This window comes from Camelus bactrianus, chromosome 5 (genome assembly GCF_048773025.1).
Source record: "Camelus bactrianus isolate YW-2024 breed Bactrian camel chromosome 5, ASM4877302v1, whole genome shotgun sequence".
Taxonomy (NCBI): domain Eukaryota; kingdom Metazoa; phylum Chordata; class Mammalia; order Artiodactyla; family Camelidae; genus Camelus; species Camelus bactrianus.
This window is the reverse complement of record NC_133543.1, coordinates 45,978,564-45,992,926: the sequence shown is the minus strand read 5'-3', so window position 1 is coordinate 45,992,926 and position 14,363 is coordinate 45,978,564. Positions and strand designations below refer to the sequence as shown.

Here is a 14,363-nt window from a genome sequence, read left to right as displayed (position 1 = left end):
TATTTTGCTAGATTGCTTGTGGTGTGCTGACAACTTTACAATGTTCACTTTTATTAGATTACATTTATTTTGAAGTGGCTTCCAAATTCTCCCACATGGCCCCTAATTCTCTTACACCAATACCTGTTTTCTTTTCTGATGATTGAAAATAAAGCACAAATATGAACTTTTCTCAACCTTTACCAGCTCACTTCAAGTACTGCTTTTGTTCTTAACAGTGTTATGCCAGCAATACTCTAAAATATCAACAGAGAAAAAAAATCAAATCATCTGTAGGCTCCCTTGTACCTACTTGATTTTTCAGAAAAACAATGAAGAAATAAACAATCTGTTCCTGGCTGTAACATGGTCTTTTCAAAATTTGGTATACTGTATTTTTATTAAAGTACTCAAACACTTCAACTGACATTTTAGATACAAAAATGTGTGTGTGTTTTGAGTGTGTGTGTGAGTGTGCATGTGGGTTCACTATGGGATTTTGTTTAGCGAAGTCTTCATGGATTCTGAGATCTACAGTTCATTGTAGCCATGGTATAACTTTGATTATGAAATTTAACGTTGTTCACATCAGGATTAATTTTCTTTAGACAATACCAATGTCATGGTGTTATGATAAGTAGACACAAGCTCTCATGTTTGCAGAACTAAACACAATTGGTCATGTCAAGATTCAAAGAGATTAGCGGTAGTAGAAATCAAAGAGGGACTAGGTAAGGTTTTTCTTTGAAACTATCAAGAGATTATTATCCAGCCCTAACAACCTCAGGAACATTGGTGTTTGATGTCTTCCTCAAAGGCCAGAGTTGTTTCACATGCTTTCAAATAACTAGTATCTATTTTTAATTAATTGGTTAAAAAAAGTCATGGAATAGTAATATGTCACTTGAAAAAATGTGAAGTTATCTGTTAACGTGAAAGCTATTTTTTGGAGGCAATTGTCAAATTGTACAGGTAGTCTTGGTTTGCTATTTAACTGAAGGTGGGTGAAGAAAATGCAGACCAAGGAACAGTTTTTAGCCTTAATGCAAATGAATTTTAAAATGGACTGCATACGTATGTGGAAAATATATCTTTGTTGTTCCCACATGTGGCTATGACCTAACCAATCAGATTACTCCTAAACTTGCTATAGTGAACTGACTTGAGTTATAAAGAGTAATACAATATTTATTATTTTCTGCATAACTTATAATTTTTAATAGTTTGCTACTGTAAAAATTTTCATGGGAGAATAATTGAGTAAGTGAGAGTCATGCATATAAAATCTCGACAAAGATGGGGACAGAACTCTTACTACCTGCTGAACAGTGCCTGTTCTGTTTTCAGGTCAAACTTAAGAGGTAAAAATTCACTCCAAATAAGATCTCCACAGGTTAGAAAAATATTAACTACTGGCCTAGAGGGGCAACAAACAGCATCTAAAACTTAAAAAATAAATAGCAATGGTTTAGAAGAGCATACTAATTCAAAATAATCCAGAGGAAACTTCCACTGCACCTTCTCTAAGGATTTTGGCACATCAACATGGTTTCTCTTATAATTAAGATGTATTTTCATTTAATCTCAAATTTGATATTTAGAGGGATTTAGAATCTGTTGTTGTTTTGATGTAGTAGTCCATCTCTACCATGATGGAAATAACACTACCGAGTCAAGTCTGTGGCCAGGAAGTCTGCAAATCCCTCTGTATCTCCATTCATAACGAGAAGCAGGAGAAGCAATAATTGAAACTGACCTGCTATCTACGTAACTGAGGAGTGCAGGCAACCAACCAGTAAATTCTAGCAATTGGGTAGTGCTGAAAATGAGCTAGACAATAGATTTCCTCTGCAGAAATAAAAAAATGAACTTTCCTGTGACAGTTTCCTCTCCCTAAATAAGGTTGTGATTAAAATGCCAATTATTCAAGATGATAATATTAACCAAATTCTACTGTTCAAATACATACATTGTTTCCTTCCTCCTCTTCCCCCTGTTGGACTGTGTAAAAAAATTCTTAGCATGCTGGTAGAAGTCAGATTGTTTTTAGAGGCACTGCTTATGAATAATTTAGCCATGCTTATCCTCCTCAAGCTCCTTGTCTTCCTCATCCTCCTCAGATAATTTTGTCTGAAAGGCATCTTGAAGTGTTCATACATTTATTTCCTCTACAATATAGAGGCTGTAGAAACTGTTTCATTTTAGATTGAATAGTTCATGCCACAATCCTAGAGAAACGCATGATGGATAAACACCACTGTTTCTTTTTCAATAAAGCTCTAAAAGGCACTAAATACATTTTAATTGGAAACAATGAAGCAAATTTAACTGAACCTTGCATATCGTGCTCTTGAATTGAATTTACTTATACTAGGCATTATGTTTGTCTTTTCAGAAGCAAATATGTTTTTAAGATACCTGTGCTACTAAATAAGACAGAAGCCTAAATAACCATAACAAATAAATCTAATACAATAATTACTGTCTTCAGTATTTAGTATCACCGGAGTATAATAATAGATACTATTTATGTAAAATGAACTATGTGCCAGATATTGACTTGGGAAGTTGGAGAACATTATTGCATTATTACTCAGGTTTAAAACGACTCTGGCAAGATAGTCAGTGGCATGCCTATTTTATAGATAAGAAAATTGAGGCTCAAAATTTGTACAGCTATTAAGCGGGCAGAAAAAGAATTCATTCCAGATCTTCCTGACTCCATCTCTGGGCTCTTTGCACTATAGCAGTTTATAAAACTCTGGGAGATAAGGCACATACACACAACTGTTGAATAACAATGAAATAAACATGTTATTAAATTTCAATGTAGACAGCAGAGACCAAAAAGAAAAAAACAGAGTTGGTACAGGACAGGATAGTACTTAAAGAGATAATAACATAGAAGGAGAGAATTACCTGAAAAATACATAGACCGTGTTCAAAATTCATAACAGCAAAAGGATGCCATTGCACTGGATCGCTTAATAAGTCATAACTCCATAGAAAAACTGTGAATTCACTTTGAATGTCCTAGAATTAACCCTATATTCCTATCTAATGCAATGAAATAACTGGGTTGAAACTACAAATCTAATGTTTAATGAGTTTTTTTTTCATTTTCAAAACTTTAATATTAGTCCTATATGATAAATCATCACTAGTAAATTTGCTTTTTAATTGTTGCCCTGTGCAATGAAATATCCTCTAATTATTCCTTAAACTTTGGAGTTGCAAAAATAGGAAGAAACTTGACTCTTGGTGCTATCAACAAGCCACTAAATTACCAACCCTAAAACCCCCTTCAGAACTTCTTGTTACAGGAGATGATAAATGTCTTTATTGTAAAAAAAAAAAAAAAAAAGGAATGATGAAACGCTTGATAAAAGTAACTCAGATTGTGCACACATGTTGTTTTTATTTACTAGAAAGGCTCTTGAGCCATTTTACTTAGAAACCAGTCTTCTGAATATACACTTCTAAGAGAAAATCAGTCTGGTGATTATCATGCACAAAAAAGCTGAATTTTAAATTAACATATTTTTATGTGCCCCATGGCTCAGCCCTCAAAATAGTGGATCCTTACTAGTAGTAGGCTAAGAAATGTTTAAGTGGACTTTCTGGCAGGGAAGGAAGCTCTGATTTGTAGTGTTTGCCAGTTTTTGTGGTAAATACTACAATGTGTGTGGCTGATCTCAAGCTACCAATGTGACATCACTGAAGTTGTAGTTGTGAAGATGTGCACAGTGAAATACCTTAAAGAGTATTTCTACTGTCTAGATAGCATAGCATAAATAACCTCAGGAGCGTAGATAATATGAAAATGTTATAAAATAATTAGAGAGTGTTTTGTATGTATGTTACCTTTTTTGTCTTTATTATAAATTTAATTGTAAATTTATGTAATTTACTTTTTAGTAATAGCTGTGTTTAACTGCTGTCTCACAATAGTCCTGAAAGTGTAGCAGTCACTTCTTGGGAGTCATCATGAACTAGTATGAGCAGTATGAGCCCGTCCCAACAGACCACGGGTACTACACAATATCTTTTCCCTCCATAATTACATTGTGATACAAAGCATCAAGGTTTTGAAAATGAGGGAGTGAGGAATGAAGATAGTACTGTCTGGAAAATGGTCCAAAGTTAATCAATCAGGGTCAGTTTCAAGTGAGGTTGTTATCAGCCATAGTTTTCCTAATGGGCATTTTCATTGTTGGGGAAAGATAGCAGGACACTATGTTTTCAGTTTCTCCCTGCTCATGATGGGCCCTGATAAATCAAGTCAAGGAATCCTGGGGACAGCAAATAGCTAATAGCCAAACTACTCTGATAAAAATACTTTCTTCTGAAAAAACAAACAAACTTTCCCATATTGAAAAGGGACTTTACTGGAGAGCCAGAGGAGTTTGATGAATAGAAAATTGTTTCTCTCTAATGAAGCAGGCATTGAAACTTCATCTGAGATGGCTTGTACCAGGCAAGCTGATGACCCTCAAGAATTTGTGCTGGCCTAGGCAGTTTTGTCTGTGAAACCAGTTTGAACCTACAAGGCACAGGCACATTTTAAAAAGGGTGGTAATAGAAAAAAAATGAAATTATAGGAGGGATTTAAGGAAATAATTCAAGGGAGAAAAATAGAGATCATTCTTTTAAGGCATGCAAACTTGTTCAGATTTTTGATGAACCCCTTCTAGAACTTTCTTAAGGCCTAAACTGATTTGTATCTCTTATAGAGTGAGATTTGCAAAATGTGACCCACAGTGTCTCCCTGGGTACCTCTTATGACCAAACCATGTAACATGCTAGCCAAGGTTGGTAGTATTGTCTCTGGCACTGAAAAGAGGATAGTTTGCACTTACTAATCCTGGCTAATAAAAAATATTATTTTCATTTGGGAGATGATATTAGCAAAAACTCAGGATTAAAATTTGGTATATTCACTCCTCTGATTGGCAGAGAAGTTAACCTCCTAGGATAATTTTGTTTTTTAACTCCAAGCTAAAAAAGGCTGACCTGTTTTTAAGTTTGAGTTTGGGAGCTGGAAGAATGCTTTTAATGTTTTAGTGCTTAACTCCTCTGCTATAAAAGGGGAGTATGTAGAATGATAGCAAATCCTGTGAGATCTTTTTTATGCCCATCAGAAGGCAGTCATTGCCCTACCATACACTAAACTGTTCCTAATACCTCAGTGAATGCACTTTCCTGATTTATGTCCCCGTCTCCTTGACATGGTTGGCTTCTCCCATTAAAACTAGCTTATAATGTGGGCAGTAACATCACAGAACAACAGCTAAACTGAAGTGTTTTCATTTCACTGTGGTCAGATTATCAATCACCCGATTAGGGAAAGAAAAAGCCAAGATTCAGCAAGCTCGTTCTTGTTTTAGCATGGGACATCTGTTTTATTGTTTTGTTCTGCTTTGTTTTATCTTCCCTGACTAGATGAGTGACAATAAATCATTACTAAGGTTTGAGGAAATCAATCTGTTTTCATTTCCTATCTAATTTCCCTTTCCCCTGATTTTTAGTGTTTTACTTTTTTTTCCTTCTGTTCTGTGGGTCAGGCCCTGGCACAATCCTCCCCAGATGACTTCAGTTAGCCTCTCATATGCAGCTCTAACTTTTCACTCTGGCCTCATCTTACTTGTCCTGATACATCTGAAATATCCCCTCATACTAGGTATTTCTATCACTGCCCCCCAACCTTGGCTTCTATTTTCTTGCTAATGTAGTATTTCCACTTTGAAAATCTTCCAGTCTCCCTGCACCACCTCAGTTCCAGCTGCATCCCAGAGGCATTCCCAATAATTGCAGCATTTCCTCCTGACCGTCCATAACAAGTCATGCTCTTACTATACATTCTGTCACTACAGCATATTCAGTTGGCCTTTTGTTGTATATTATCTTGTACTATACTAATTTTCTAATTGTACATTTAATTTCTTAAATAAGATGCTAGCTTCCCTGAATGTATGGTCCAAAAATAGTTTTATATTGATCTTACTGACTAATCATTTTTGAGGTACCCAACTGGTACTAAAACATTACTTGTTGATACCAGAAAATACTGTGGTTGAATTAGAGAAATATGACATCTAAATGAATTCTGACATGTAGGAAAGATTCTTTTATGCTAGGAATTAGACAGTTTCCTAATGTGATCGAATTAGACATAATGCTATTGCATGCTTAATAGACTGCAGTATAGTGCAAACATAACTTATGTACACTGGGAAGCCAAAAACATTGTGTGACTCACTTTACTGTAATATGTGCTTTATTGTGGTGGTCTGGAACCGAATCCTCAATATCTTCAAGATATGGCCGTGTATTTCTACTGAATAGTTGGGTAGATGGACTGGAGCCTGAAAATTTGTATGTTTACTAATTTCATAGACATCCAGTTGATGCAATGGGAAAAAATGAAAAAGACCTGTTTCTCCTATATTGTATATATAGACTCCATGTAAATCTAAATCCTTGCTTTCCTCCCCAAGTTCTACTCATTCCACCAATGAACAGCCTGTGCAGCAACTGTGTCTTCTATTTCTGTTTTCTTACATTTCTCTGATTGTAGGTTGTTCTTTTCATCATGTCCTCTCTACCTTCTCTTTTTCCTCAGGACTTGCAGACTGCTTTTACTTGAATGAAAATACTGTTAGAAGGAGGGTGGCCAACTGTTTGATCACCACCCTGCCTTCCCCGCTTCTATGGGAATAAATTTGGTACAGTTCTAGGAAAAATTGTTTCCTTTTCAGTTTTGATCCTTAAAAGTGAATTAGCATGAAATATGGAGTCTGTAATGTTGAATACCAATAAACCATTAAAATTGCATAATGTAGGTTAGCCATATATTGCCGTTATTTATCTAGAAAGGTGCTATATTCTTTACTGATTTGTTTCTGCAGTAGGTTTATACATGGCATATTTTCTACTCCTGTAAATAAAACTTTAATTTTCAGTGTTCTTAAATTATACAAATTCCAAAGATACCACTTGCTTTAAATGTTCCCAAAGAAGTTTTGAAAATGCATTTTCAAAAGCCAATTAAATCAAATTCAGAAAGATATTTCACAAGTTCATTAAATTGAGAAATATGGGTGCAGACATAAATAGGACATAATACATTAATTAACACAAAGCTGAACCCTGTCTTAGTTTTCACCCAGAAAGAAACATAAAAAACAGCACTGTGAAGTATTTTTCATATGACTTGTGCATTAGTGAATGGATGACAAATGAAGATAACGATATGAAGGAAAAGTTGAATGTGAGACTCATAACGTAATAGCAAGAAAATGCATAGTTTGATATTGCTGTTCTGTATTTAACTCTCTAAATTGCTCCTACATTTTAGACAACTGCTCAGAGTGTTTCAGTAATTAGCACATCAGGGGTGCATTAATACAGAATGATGGTCTTAACTCTTGGAGTTTTTAAAGCTTTGTTAAGCTGCCTTCCCCAAAGCATAACATGCAAATAATTTAAATTAAAACAATGTATCTCAATCATCTACCAATGCACTCTAATATATTAAATACCCACACATTAGCTTACACATGCAAACCTGAAAATGACTTAAAGGTATGGCTACCTAATAGCAATTGTTTCTATTCTGAGAACTGCACTACTGTTCTGGGAAACTGCCGTTTGCCAATCCTGTTGTAGGGGGCTCTTCCCTTCTCTTTGTATCTCGAGGGATTATTATCCACTTGGCTAAAAAGAGTGACTCTTTTTCTGAAAACTTGCACTCCAGGATAGTCTCTATGCTACTGTTGTTTCCAGTTTCACACCTGTGACCTGCTATTTCAAATTTAACCCCAGTATATATTTATACTTCTTAAAGTCCACATTGGAATACAGAACTCCTGAACTCCTGCAAAGACGTCTAGTATCTATTACATTCACTTCAAATTCTTGGGTTAATTTTTTGAGTGTATTTGTAATCATCATCATCTTCATTCTATCTCAAAGCTCCAGATTTTTCTCACTCTAGATTTGGATGAATATCCTACATAAGTCTAACATTGCCCCACCCCCTCAATATGTCCAGTATGCTAGGAAAATATGCCCTACCCCAAGACCTCTGAAAGAGTTCCTTGACAGTGATCAGCAGGTTGTTAGGTTACTTGACACAAACATATGTCTCCAAAGTCTGTTACCATTAAGGGTTAAAGACATTTCATATTCTTCAAGGCTCTAAAGCAAATAGACAGAGCCTCCAGAATGTGCTCATTTGAATTTGACGTGCTGTGTAACGAAGCTGATGAAGCTGTAATCCTCGGGCTGCCATGCCAGCCTTCCCAGAGCATTCTAAAGTTATTGGTAAGCTTCACAAATTGTTGTATCTCCCGCATGTGTGTGTAGACTTACACGAAGAGATTCTTATTAGAAACAGGTCTCCGTGGTTGATGAACATCTTTAATCAACTACAAGTTTTTCCTTGGTTTGGCTGAGTATTGAGGTCAGTCTCATTCAGGGGTGTCATCATTCTTTAACAGTGTTCTCAGTGCTTCGAACTCAAGTTAAATATTACAACAAAAACGGGAGCAGCTGTCATTTATTGTGCTTGTGTAACATGTCATAACCTCTTTTGGGAAATTTACGTATATAGTCTCTAGTCTTTTATTTTTACTAAAAGAATGTTGCTAGGGAAACAATACATTGGGAACACTCACAGCCTTCAACTGACCTAGAAAACTTCAAGCATTCTGTATATTTACATATGTGCATAAGTACACCATGCATTTAGGTAAACATATGTACATGTATACACAAGTTATTTTAATGAATTATGTAAAAATGCTTTACACTTGTTTAGCCTTCACAAATTTATAAAGATCTTTTATTTATAGTGTCTCATTTTAGCTTCAAAACACCTTGATGACAAGCCAATAAAAAATGAACAAGAAAACTTAAGCAGGCACTTTAGAAAGAGGATATCCAAATGGCCAATAAATGAAGAGGTTGTTCATCATGACAAGCAAATTAAAACCATAAAGTGACACCTCTACTGCTACTACTCATTTTCACCAGAATGGTGAAATTTAACAGACAGAAAATACCAAATATTGGTGAGGATGTGGAGCAACTAAAACAACCACAAACTACTGGTGTGGTTATGAATTGGTAAAACCAGGTTGAAAAGTTGTTTGGCGGTACCTACGAAGCTAAGCACATGTGTCCCCTATTTCCTAGTAATTCCACTGAAACACATAATATGTTTGTCAAAAGAAATGTACAGGAATGTTCACACCAGTATTATTTGTAATGATTCAGAATTGGAAATAGTATATATACTCATCAAGAATAGAACAGATAAATACATTGTGGTGTACTGTGAATATTACACAGCAATAAGAACAAAGTACAACTCCGTGCAACAATATGGATGACATTACAAATACAATATTGAGGGAAAGAAGCCAGGCTCAAATCTGGGGGGGGCATATGGATTGGGCAGGCTTCTGCAGTACTGGTGACATTCTGTTTCTTAATCTGGGTGTTGGTAAAACAGTTATGTTCAGGTTGTGAAAATTCATTAGGTTGTGTACTTAATAATTTTCTCACTCTTCTGTGCTATACATTTCAATATAATGTTAAAAAAGTAACATGTGAAAATGAATGTATGTATGTATATGCAGGACTGGGACATTGTGCTGTGCACCAGAAATTGATACATTGTAATTCACTGTACATCAATAAAAAAATTTCTTCGAAGACAAAAATACATACATACATACATACATACATACATACATACGTACATACAGATTTTGGATGGTGCAGGAGAAATGTAAAAAAATAATTTAGGGACATAGGTTATTAGAAAGATAACTCATTTGGAGAAAAATTAAATATAGTTAATGAACATAAAAAATGATGACATTGCCAAAATAAATATTAAATAATTAATTAGTTAATGACTAAACAATTAAACATTTTCAGAGTACATATTCCCAGACTTCTATACTTTCTGTTATATAATCTGCCAAAATTCATAAGAACCAATTCATCACATAAATACATAAATATTTTGACATCCAGTTAACCAAGTTGTTTGGCAAAATTAAATAAATTACAAGATTAAAATAATAAGTTTGTGCTATAGAATAATATTTCAGAAAATTTTCTACACTTAGGTTAAAAAATGTTTCCTACCTGTGAGCAATGGTGCCGAAGGGTTTTTTGTTTGTTTGCATTTGTTTTTTCATAAATGATAACTTTGCATATTCTCTAAGTGTGGATGATTTTTCTCAGGGAAACATCAGACACATTAAACAATAAAGTGGGTATTCTATTTTAAAATGAAGCCTTATGTAGTAGTACAGAACTGGAAAAGTTTTCTGTGAAGATACTTAGGAAGACTTCATTTTTATTTCAAATTTAAAACCCATAATAGTAGTAACAACTGGAGCTCTCCAAGGTACTTCAATTTGCACCATTTAGTTCTGAATTTCTTTTAAAATTACTTCAAAGGCTCTAGGGAATGTCAGCTGTGGCAGTTGCACATCTCTTAGACATAGAAATAGAAATTGGAAGTGACTTGCTTGCTAGTGAAAGTTTAATTTTGTTCTTTCTGTTTTATCTCTTTTTGTTAGATACTGTCTTATGCAACTATATCAATAGAAGCAGAGGAACTAGAACGTTTGACTTTTCTCCTGGTTGATTTCCTAAGTCCTATATCCTAAAGGCTCAGAAATTTATAATTATTATATAAATGAATAAGAACATTAAATAAACCCATTTTACTGTAAGATTGCTTTCTGTTTAAGTCTAACAGATTTGGAGGTGCCTTCAGTGAGATTTCTTACTGGATTACTTGGTAGGTTTCATTGTTGTTTTCAAAGCCTTAAGAATTTTCCCAAATTATCTACACAATTGCCTGTATGGAACAGAGACTTGGTGATAAATCTTCCTGCCTGTGAAAGATAGTCTTTTAGTAGCATCACTACTATAAGATTTTCATGCCAACACTGTTGTCTACTTTTAGACACTCAAGTTAATTTAGAATTTGGAGAGGGGGTGTTTAGGAAAGGACACTGGAGTTAAATACAAGAATATTAAGTATTGTTTTCTTATCTATACCTCTCTATCTATGCAGTCCTTCATATTTCCCATTATGAGAGCTATTGGAAATGTATTTAATCTAGTAATGGGCTCTTGGTAGTAAACAAGTATAAGACAACGTCAAAGAATTAATTGATATATACCATTGATTCTAAAACTCTGCATACTACCTTCTTAATTTCTGCCATGTAAAACTTTGCTTAACTTTTCATTTTATAATTTAATTAAATAATTAAGTGTAAAATAATATTTTAAATATAAGCTATTAAAATAATAATAAACACCAAAGTATCTACTACTCAGCTGAAGAACTAGAACACTTGAAGTCTACCTAAAGGCATCCTTTCCTCCCCATAATATTACTGATTATCATTCTTTTCACATTCTTTGAAGTTATAAGATAGACATCAGTAAACCACACATTGCTGTGTTTTGAATGTTTCTGAATTTTATATTAGAGGAAATATACTTCATGTTACTTTTCACCTGTATATTTTTCACTCAGAATTATGATTGTTAGATCTATCTTGTGTTGATGCAAGTTATCACAGTTCATTCATTTATTATCCAGCATTAACTTAGTACACACTTTTTTTCTAGTTTTTTTTTTTTTGCTGTTGGAAACAATCGCATGCTTTAATTTTACTAGATAATTCAAAATTATTTTTTTAATTTGTTTTATCAGTTTACATTTTCTTCAAGAGTCTAAAAGCTTCCTGTAGGTACAACTACTGTCAGAACTTGGCACTCTCTGACTTCCTACTGTTGTCAACTTGGTGAATATAAAATGCTAACTCGTAGCTTTGATTTGTATCTCACTACTAATTGTGATGATCATTTCTTAATATCCTAATACATGTTATATTATATTATCAACACATATCTTAATAAATCAAGCACCCTGTAAAATATCTACTCATATTTGCCTATTTTTAAAATTAGGTTGTTTATTATTGTCTGACTGATTTGTAGGAGTCCAGTATATATTTAGCAATCCAACCTTCTATTAGCTATTTGTTATAAGTATTTTTCCCAGTTTCTAGCTTATCTTTTTATTTTATTGTTTTGTGTTGTCCTTTGATGAATAGAAGGTCTGTATTATAATGTAACCAGATATTTTCTTTATGAATAATGCCTTTGAAATCTCGGTAAATATTTCCTTATTGCTAGTTCATAGAGTGTTTTCTTGAATTATCTTTTAAAAAAGGTTTTACAATTTGCCTTTCATATGTAATCTTTAATCCACCTAAAATTGATTTTTGAGCGTACTTTGAAATAAATATACGTATTTTTCCCAGTAAAATGATCTGCTCTTTTATGCGCTGCTCTGCTGTACTTGTTCTATTCTGTAGGAATTTTCCTTACATGTGGAAATGTTTCTACAATTTCTATTTTGTTGAATTGCTCTATTTGTCTGTTCCTTTGCTGTTATCACATCTTTTAATCTATATAACTTGGTAGTAAGTATTGATATCTAATGGATAGATCCCCCCGATTTATTATTCATCAGTATTCAAGCCATTCTTAGGCTTTTGCACTTCTGTAAAAATTTAAAATCTGTGTTTTAAATTCCACAAAGAGTACTTCTTAGGATGTTTATTATACTTACATGGATTGTGGTTAAATTTACATAGGAGTAGCATGATGAGAATATTGACTTTTTCTTTCCAAGAACATGGCATAGTGCTCCATTTACTCAGATCTTCTTAAATGTCTTTTATTAAAATTGAAACATTTTCTCCATAAAGACCACACGTGCTTCATTAGATTTATATCTAAATACTTGACATTTTTGTAGCTATTATTTTTGCTTTATTTCCTAATGCTTTTTATCCCAGTATGTATAAATGCATTTGGTTTTTATATTAATTTATATCCAACAAACCTGCTAATCTGTCATTAATTTTAAAAATTTACCAGTAAGTTCTTTAACTTTTCTTTGTACACAAGTATATCATCTGGAAATCCAAAAGAAGTGTCCTTTGGACCCAGTGAGAATTCTGAAAGGTACTGTGGAATGATTTATGAAGGTAGCAGTGGGGAGAAGTGAAGGACAGGATTTATTAGAGATTGTACAGATCATTCAGAAGATTTGGAAAATGATCATCAATAAGATGTGAGAGAATCTAGAAGACTGGGCTTCTGATGCTATTGGTGATGAATGTAAGTGTGAGGCATGATAACATTAGTGCTGAAAGTTGGAGCACACTCCCCAAGATTTTTTTTAAGACTTTTTCAAATCAATCATGTTCTTAACAGAATTTAAGGAAAGAAATGAGAGATTTAGGAGATTGAAACAGATATCAAAATTGTGAGCAAAATCCAAAGGCTTTTTTCCATTTTTAAATAATGATTTTCTAGAAATAGAAGTACATTTTTAAAGGTTATTATAGGAGATAAAAAATATGAGTTGAGTGTTACCTGAAAAAAAGAAGTGGAGAAACTTCAGGAGGAAGAATTGGGCAACTTCTTTATGTTTTGTCTATAACCAAGAGTGATATTCAGAATATTTAATGTCTACAAACCTGAGCTGGTCATAGTTGGGGCCCTGTTGTGAAAAGCCTTAATTCCTTCATTGCTGGGTGTCCTTTTAGAGGGGCTGGGAAGCTGGATCATCTGGAGAAGCATTTAAGGAACTAAAAGGTGAATATTTTCTGACTGGTAAATAATGTTTTCAATATTTAGCAACCAGTATGTATATTCTACTGCATACTAACTACAAAACAATATTATCCCTCACCACCTAATACCTTTATATAGAAAGATGCTATACTCTGTATATGGAATAGCTTTCCATATTCCCTAGTTTTATGGATATCTTATTTGGATGATTATATGGATGCTATATACTGTATATAGGATAACTGATAGCCCACACAAGCTCCAGTTTATTACCTATAAGTCTATGGTATTTCCATTGTTTTTCTTCTTTGTATCTCATCCTTCTCAACTTGGTGCGGTGGAGTGGGAAAAGTATGTATTTAGAGTTAGATTTGGATTCACATCTTGATTCCACTATAAACTAATGACAATTTTGGACAAATCATTTAACTTCTTTACCATTCAACTTCATCTTCTGTAAAGTGGGGTTTATGAAGTTTAGAGACCAAGAATAGAAGGCAGCATTGAGTGCATGACAGTTAATAAATAGTAACTACTGCTACTGCTTCGAGAATTGGAAGAAGATTGCTAAAGCAGGTGTTCTTCATCTGGAGTTTATTCATGGTTGATCCTTAAAATGTCCAATAATTCCCTAAAATTGTAAGTAGAACAGGTTATGTGTGCATACACACTCCTTTGTGTGGAAAGGGTCC

The 14,363-nt window shown here is 33.8% G+C and overlaps 1 protein-coding gene across 1 annotated transcript in view; it reads left to right on the top strand.

Moving 5' to 3' along the window:
- The window catches only part of KCNH7 (potassium voltage-gated channel subfamily H member 7), a 398,074-nt gene that overhangs the window by 135,809 nt on the left and 247,902 nt on the right, over positions 1-14,363 (top strand). The window lies entirely within an intron of this gene.